Below are 8536 nucleotides of genomic sequence, written 5' to 3'. Positions count from 1 at the left end.
TTTATTACTAAACAATATTACGTCCACAAGATACTAGGTTGTCACACCCTAATTTTGGCTACTCTAATATTGAAGTAGTAATGAATATAAGATCTTAAGAAAAGTATGTTTAACTTGGCAAATAAACTAAGTAGTACAACTACTTCTTAGTTTATTTGTTAAGTGTTTGAGACAAGTAATTTTTATGACTTGAAATCATTTTTTAGGTGATCAATCTAAAAAGAGCATTAAGTACTTCTCAAATGAGTTACAAATCAAACTTTCGAATAAAAGAAGTAGAAATACATAATCAACTTACAAATGAAATTGTTAGGAGCATGGGCCATCCATCAAAGGATTGGATGCTTTAGGTTCCAAATGAGTTTACAAAATAGATTTTTGCATCTCATTTGCCTTCTCCTTTCTCCTCTTGAATTACATGAAAAACTACTCTAAAACTAGCCTAAAAACTACCTGCAATGAAAGGAAAAGAAGAGGAATCAACTAGGAAGAATTTAGAATAAATGTACAATGTTTTTGAATTGAGAATTTCATGCCTTTATATAGGCCATGGTGTTGGACGCTCAGCTGCCCTGCTTGGCAGCTAAGCTGCTCACCATTGGTCCTTATGAAGAGCCACTTTGGCCCCTACTTGACCCCTATGGTAGGCTAGGTTACATGCATGGTGACACCTCCTCCTTCTTGTCATAGCTTTATGTCATCCATGAGGGCATGTTCTTAGCCTTTAAGCAAAGAAAAAGTAAGATGTTCCATGAGTTGACCTAGAAATCATTTTTCTGGTGCGCCAGGCGCTTAGCTCACCTGGTTCCACACTAAGCTGTCTGTTTCAGCAGCTTAGCTGACCTGGTTCCACGTTAAGCTGCATGTTTCAGCAGCTTAGCTGACCTAGTTCCACGTTAAGCTGCATGTTTCAACAGCTTAGCTGACCTGGTCCCAGCTGGGCGTGGACCTGGCTGTCCTGGCCTGGTGCTTAGCTGACCTGGCCTGGTGCTTGCCTGACCTGGTGCTTGGTGCTTGGCTGACCTGGCCTGATGCTTGGTTGACCTGACATGGTGCTTGACTGATCTGACCTGACCTGGTGCTTAGCTGACTTGGCCTGATGCTTAGTTGGCCTGACATGGTGCTTGGTGCTTGGTGCTTGGTGCTTGGCAGGAAAGCTTTGTGCTTGATTTCTTCATGGTGAAGCAACCTTTTTTTCTTTGGTTTGTTACTTGATTTTTGTTGGTTGCTTGGCACTTTTGGGCTGTTTTTTAAAGTTAAGGTAAGTATTTGATTTTTGCAAGTTGCTTGGCCTACTTTAACTTAGGTTTCTTCAAGACGAAGTAAGCTACCTTCCTTCGAGGCTAAGTAACCAAATTAAGCACATGGCATGTCATGCTTTAACTTGATTACTTTTAGCAATTCATTTTGAGCTTTTGTCTTGAATTTTGGCTTGAATTCTTGTCCATCTTTGAATTTATTCTTTAATATTCAATTTCCTACAAAACTCAAAGAAAACTTGGACAAGAATTAATAAAGAACTAATTTATTCAATCATGCAAAATTCACCTAAAAAGTGTTAATTTAAGTTGGTTTTCTACAATTTGCATAGGATAAGTACCATAAAATGATGGTGAAAAGTATATACTTTTTGCACTTATCATTAGCCAAACTCACGGTTCAATTGAGCCTTTTATGAATGAGTAAGCAGTGGAATTGAATAAGTAAGATAAAAGAAGATGGATTAGATTTGATGTGATAGGTGTCACAACACTTGAGGTGTTGATAAGCCAATATGATGTTCGCCACAAAAACTTGGTTCTTGATAAGAACTTCTAATCTTGGTTCAACAAAAAAGGTTTGGAGAATGCACAATGTTCTCACAAGGAATTAATCCTCAATTCAATATGGATTATACCCAACTTGTTTATTTCATAGTGAAAAGCATACATATATAGGCAAGCCAAACTTGGCTCCACGGGTTGTGAATGGACAAGGCATTAAAGGCCCAATTCATGGTGATCCAACATAGGATACCATTTGATACGAAGGCTATTCCTACACATGCATAATTCGGGTAACGTGTGCCTATATACAATCAAGACTAAAATTAAAGACATTAAACTTAAGGAATAAATCATAGGATTCTTGTTGATGCTTGTGAGCCCACAGCTTGGTGAAGTGAATAGCCTAGGATACCTTGCCTCATTGATGTCAAGGTTTAAGACATGTAATCACATGGTGAAATTCTTGTCTTAACTTCAAGTTAAAGCTCCATAGTTGAAGAATGAATGTAGATGGCATAGGATTCCTTTTCCAAATTATACTTCACGGCTAGACATGATCCTTCAATGACCACATGGTGATATTGGAGCTAAGTCACCCTTAAATGTGTCCCACGACCTAGAATTCATGAATATTGGATGTCATCCTTGAAAGTAGAATACCCTCGTCTAAATGAAGTTTCTTTTTTAGTTAAATAGCCTAGGATTTCGTTGGGATGTTTATGTTCAGCAAACCAAGTCTCCAACGTCTAGAATGTGGTGTTAAACCACCATTAATGATCAGATTAAGGCCTCCAACTTGAACTTTAAGATTCCCACGAGCAATTATCCTCTGTTAGCTCTGAATTTAACTTAGAAAGTTGTATGATGAATTGTGCCTAGTTGAGTTGAGCTCCAACAGTCCAAACATGGTGTAAAGAAATCATTAATGCTCCATTTAAGCCACCCAAAGTTATATTCATAAATCCCAAGAGCATTTCTTCTCCCACAGTCCTATTAGTCTTTATTTACCTACCAAGTAACAGTATATAAAGTTAAAGTGTCGTTGGTTCATGAAAAATAAATGTTGGTCCAAGCATTAAAGTGTCGATTACACTTTTAGGTTTTTTTAAGTCTCAAGAGCCATTTTCCAAAATATTCATTATCTTTGGGCAGATTTATTAAATAAACTCTAAAATTAAATATGCTAAGTGTTGGTCAAAACTTGGCTCACACAATTATTATTAAAATAAAAATTATGAAGAAGATCTTGTTCCTGACCTTGACACGGTTTTGATGAAGACACCAACATCACATAAAGAAGAAGATAAAGAATATATATGAAGACAATGGAGATAAACCTTCACGGAATATATAGTATAAGTCTATAGGAACTTCTATCCTTATACTCTATAATATACAATTAGTAGTAATGCTCAAAAAGTATTTAAAAATAAAATTGAAAACTACAAGTATAAATGAAAACAATTTTCAAAATACTGTGTAACAGGTTACTGTGACTAAGTAACAGGTTACCAGAACTAAGTAACATGTTACATGAGTGAGAAACGAGTTACCCAACAAAAACTGAACATGGTAATCAATTACTCCATTTGAGTAATCGATTACAAGGTTACATTATATTTGAGTAACCAATTACACACCAGGGTAATCAATTACTCAATTGAATAGAAAGCTTGGGGATCGATTACACCCTTTGAGTAACCGATTACACTGTGTGATAATCAATTACTCGGTTGGACATAATGTTTGGGTAATCGATTAAGTCGATGATGTAATCGATTACTAAGAGTTGTTACACCAGATTTTCAGGTTCAAACTATAGAGCTTTCACCCCAAACGAAATGGTTTCATTCCAATCAATTCCTACCTTTTCATAGAGGAGTTATGGCTGATTGGAAAGCCTATTTAAAGGGATTGAAACTCATAATTCAAAAACACAACTCACATGCACTTCTTAATTTTCTAAAACACTTTTTTTGCAACTTGTTCTTAACTTTCAGATTAAATTTTATGAAGTTGTTTTAAGTGTGGTTTCAAAGATTTTCAAACCTTGTGAGCATTATAATTAAGTGTATAAAGAGTTATCGGATTTCAAGAGATCATAGTGTGCAAATCTTGTAAAGCCAATCCTTGCCATTGTTAAAAGTTTTCTTCATTCAATTTGCTGAAATACTTTCTATCACAATGGTGTGATAAGAAAGCGGATAGAGTCACTTGGAAAGGTTGTTTTCCAAAGAGTGACATAAGTATTAGAGAGTGAATAAGGTATAAGGAAGTGTCGGGGTGAGAAATTGTAATTACTAGTCTTAATATATAGTGAAGAAATCTCTTGTGCTGCAAGAGTACTGGATGTAACCTTCAGTGGGCAAGAAGGTGAACCAGTATAAAACACTCTGAGTACTTTGTTCTCCCTTATCTCCTTAAATTTACTTGATAATTTTTTGCATAACTTTTCTGCTACTACTAACTCTGTAAATTGCAGAAAAATCTGTTATAGATTTAAGACAACTAATTCACTCCTCTTAGTCGCCATCTCAATCTTACAAAAATGACCCATACTAAATGTGTTAGCTAGGCCTAACTCGGTCAGGCTATACCTAGTGTTTGGCTTGCCACGCTAGGCGCATGCACCATAGTTAGCAATCCTGGCCAGACCTAGGGGTGGAAACAGGCCAGACCGCCTACCAGGGGCCTATTACCTGGCCTATAACAGGCTAGGCCAGGCCAGGTTTTTTTCGTAAACAGGCCAGACTCTGGCTTTTTGAAAAGCCTATTTAGTTTAACAGGCTAGGCTTTAGGCCATCCAAATGGCCTATTAAACCTAACAGGCCGGCCTATTTAGTTATATTATATAATAATGTTCATATTTTATAATTTTAATATATAAGTAATGTTATTATATATGTAATTTTAATATAAAAATGTATACAAAAATATAACTTAATTGTTAGGATTATAAAAATCTATTTAAAAGTATGCATATTAGTTATTTAGATATAGACATGATCACTTATTTCAATATAATGTAGTATAATAGGCCTTAAACAGGCTAGGCCAGGCCTAGGCTTTGAAAAAAAATTAAACAGGCTAACAGGCCAGACCCAGGCTCCTATATGCTACATAGGCTCGACCTGTTTAAGGCAAAGCCTGGCCTGGCCTAGCCTGTTTCCACCCTTAGCCAGACCAGACTGGCCTAGCGCATGGCTCAACACTTGGTGCACTAGGATCCTTGTCTTGGTCAGATGTGCCTGATGCGCATAGGCCTATGCCTCGGTCAGGCTTGGTGCCTGGTGCACCTGGCCCTGTGCCACAGTTAGATTTGGCGCCTTGGCCAGGCCCTTGGCTTGTCTCATGCGCATGGTCTAGTCCATCGTTGGCTCGTTCAGAACTATGGGTCACGATGTAATTGAGCATTTTTACACCTCATTGGGCTAACTTTGGCTCACCATCATGGATCAATCCTATGAGTTGTCCAAGAGCATTTTGAACCCTTTTTGCTCGTGCCCTAGTTAGAGGGCATTCATGCCTTCAAGGCCATCATAGTCAAGCTTAGTCTCCTTAGGTATTGCATCAACCTTACACTGCAGGAATCTTTTGAGTATGTTAATCAGAGTTCAACCACTAGCTTTGTGGAAAAAGGTTAGTTATCATAATTAATGATTAGTCTCCTCATACCTATCCGAGATATTTAGTACATACACAAAAAATAGACTAATATTATTTTTCCCTAGAAAAGATTATTTGGCCATAAACTTAGTCATTTTTCATATCAAGTATATCTCTTAAACACCAAATAGAGACTATATTTATCCTTCTATTCCACATCGTCAGTTAGCAACATAACAAGTTGATGTGGCATGGGAAGTGTCACCTTGGATCCTAGTCGGCATTAGGGTTAAGCAGGACCTTTCCAACCAATTTATGTCAATCTTAATTGGATTTGCATTTGTACAGGTTTCATTAGACCTATGGTTGAGTTCGTATTTGAAAACTAGTCTCAATAAATATTTAGGTCAGTCGGGTAAGAGATAAATCTTACCCGATGTATGCTCGTCCTAACTTTTGTTTCTATGTGCTTGTTTAATTGTGTATGGAGTAATTGTATCTCTTTGACCAAAGTAGATGGTCCATTTGGTTATAGCAACATATCTACTAATACAATTTCATCTTTTAATAATGTATACTCAATTTTTTTTGTAGTATTTCATATTTCATTGATTTTCTAATCTTTTCGCCATACATACACATGTAAATGATTTACAAAATACCTACATGTATATCGTTCTATATGTCAAATTATGTATCCATAAGAAAAATTAATATTGAGAATACTTTGTCTAGGAAAATTTGGTGAAATGCATTATATTTAATGAGGTCTATAGTTGTGTTTGCTTTCATAAGTAAAGTTAACATGGTCACATCTAATTAGCACATGCAAGCCTTTAATTGTAGGGCCAAGTTTGTTTTCAAATTTTAGCTCCATTAACATTTATGGCCGGGAAAAGGACAAGTCTTGCACGATCCAATTCGGCCCATGCTCATACAAGTTTGAATTTCTAACTGTGTCTCTAAGAATACATTGAATCATGTTGAAGGTTGCCTCCTTGTATCCTAAAACTGTGGATCTCTTCCTCTATTTTTCATTTTGTTACTATGGTATGGTTAGGGTTTTTTGATGCAATCACCATGTCCATGTAGTCTCAAGCTAATTCTCATTGTTATTCGTACTCCCGCCTTCAAGTTTCTAGGAACTTTCAAGTGTCGAAGAAAACCCTCAGTGCACCGTTTTTGTTGTGGTAGAATGTTTATACTATTCATGCTTCTCATAATTTTATGGCATGTTTATTTCTATATCACTTTAGAATTGTTATTACCTATTGAACCTATTTCTTGGGATCTCCAGTTAGTTAGGTCGACTTACCATCATGAATTATCTTCATTATAAGGGTAATAGTCTCATACTCTTAGAAGTATTATGGACTTTCTCTCTAGCTAGTCCTTTCATCGAAAGATCTGCTAACTTATTCTCAATTCATACATGATCCACTCTAACAGTTCCTGTAGATATTAACTCTCTAATGGTGTTGTGCTTAGAACGTATTTGTTGTTTCTTACTATTATAAAAGCGATTCTCAATCTTTGCAATACTATCATAATGGATTATCACAGTTGGTATCGAATTTTCCCATGCGGGAATCTCTGCAAGCAAGCTTCTCAGTGAACTTGCTTCTTCACTAGTTGTTTATAGTGCTATAATCTTAGATTTCATAGTAGACTGAGCCAAAATAGTCTGTTTCTTTGACTTCCAAGAAACAGCCCCATCGACTATGTTAAATATATTGCCATTGATTGCTTTTGAATCATCTGAAAGAGTGTTCTAATCAGCATCGCTGAATGCTTCTAGGACAGTTGGAAACCTTCGGTAATGTAATCCAACTTTCATTGTTTTCTTAAGGTATCTCATCACCCTTTCTATAGTATGCCAATGCTCCATAGTAGGTCTATTGGTAAACCTGGATAATAATCCCATAACATAGGCAATATTGGGTCTAGTATAATCAATGGCATACCGAAGGCTATCAATGATGCTAGCAAACTCAGTTTGTCTTATACCTTCACTAGTGTTCCTAAAAAGTTTTACATTTGGATCATATGGTGTGCTAGTAAGTTTACAGTTAAAGTATTGATATTTCTTTAAGATCTTTTCCACAAAGTGAGATTGATCCAAAGAAATTCCTTCTTTTGACCTGGTAATTTTTATACCAAGGTTACACTTGCCTCTCCAAGGTATTTCATATTAAAGTTGTTACACAATAATGATTTCATATTATTCACGCCATGAATGTTGGAACCAAATATGAGTAGGTCGTCTACATAGAGACATAGATAGTGCAAATGTCATTTTCTGATTTGTAATAAATGCATTTGTCTCTTTCATTCACCTTAAACACATTCGAGACCATTAAGTTGTTAAACTTTTCATGCCACTATTTAAGTGCTTGCTTAAGACCATAGAACGACTTGTCTAACTTGAAAATCTTATTTTTTTGCCCATTTATTACAAAACCTTCAGGTTATACCATATAGATTTCTTCTTCCATATCATCATTTAAAAAAGTGGTCTTAAGATGCATTTGATGTACTACTAAATCATGTATTGTTGCTAGCAATATTAGTAATCTAATGGATGTTATTCTAGTAACGATGAAAAGGTGTCGAAGAAATCTATGTTCTTCCTTTGCCTGAAACCCTTGGCTACAAGGCGAGCCTTGTATTTATCCACTATGCCATCAGGTTTCCATTTCTTTTCAATACCCATTTACAACCAATAGGTTTGCAACCAAGAGGCAAGTCAACTAAGTGCCAGGTCTTGTTAGACTCTAGAGAATCCTTCTCATTATTTATGGCCTCTAGCCACGAATCAACATCCAAAGAAGTCAAAGCTTTTTGGAGGGTTGATGGAACCTCTTCCGATATCTAGACTATATAATCAGGACCATAATCTCTAGTAGTTCTTGATCTCTTACTTCTTCTAGGTTCTATTTCTAACCCATCATTTTTATCATTATCGCTAATCATAGGTCTGTGACTGGTTAATGTGCCCCCACTATTCCTCAATGTAAAAGGGAATTTCTTTTCATTGAAGTCAACATCATTAGACTCAAAGATCACTTTTGTGTTAAGATCATAAAACATGTACGCCTTCTTGTTTACAACATACCCAATAAATAGACATTCATAGGCTCTACTTGCGAGTTTAACTATCTTGG

The sequence above is a fragment of the Lupinus angustifolius genome, chromosome LG06 (assembly GCF_001865875.1).
Source record: "Lupinus angustifolius cultivar Tanjil chromosome LG06, LupAngTanjil_v1.0, whole genome shotgun sequence".
Classification (NCBI taxonomy): domain Eukaryota; kingdom Viridiplantae; phylum Streptophyta; class Magnoliopsida; order Fabales; family Fabaceae; genus Lupinus; species Lupinus angustifolius.
The sequence above is the reverse complement of the archived record's forward strand: the minus strand, read 5'-3'. Positions refer to the sequence as shown.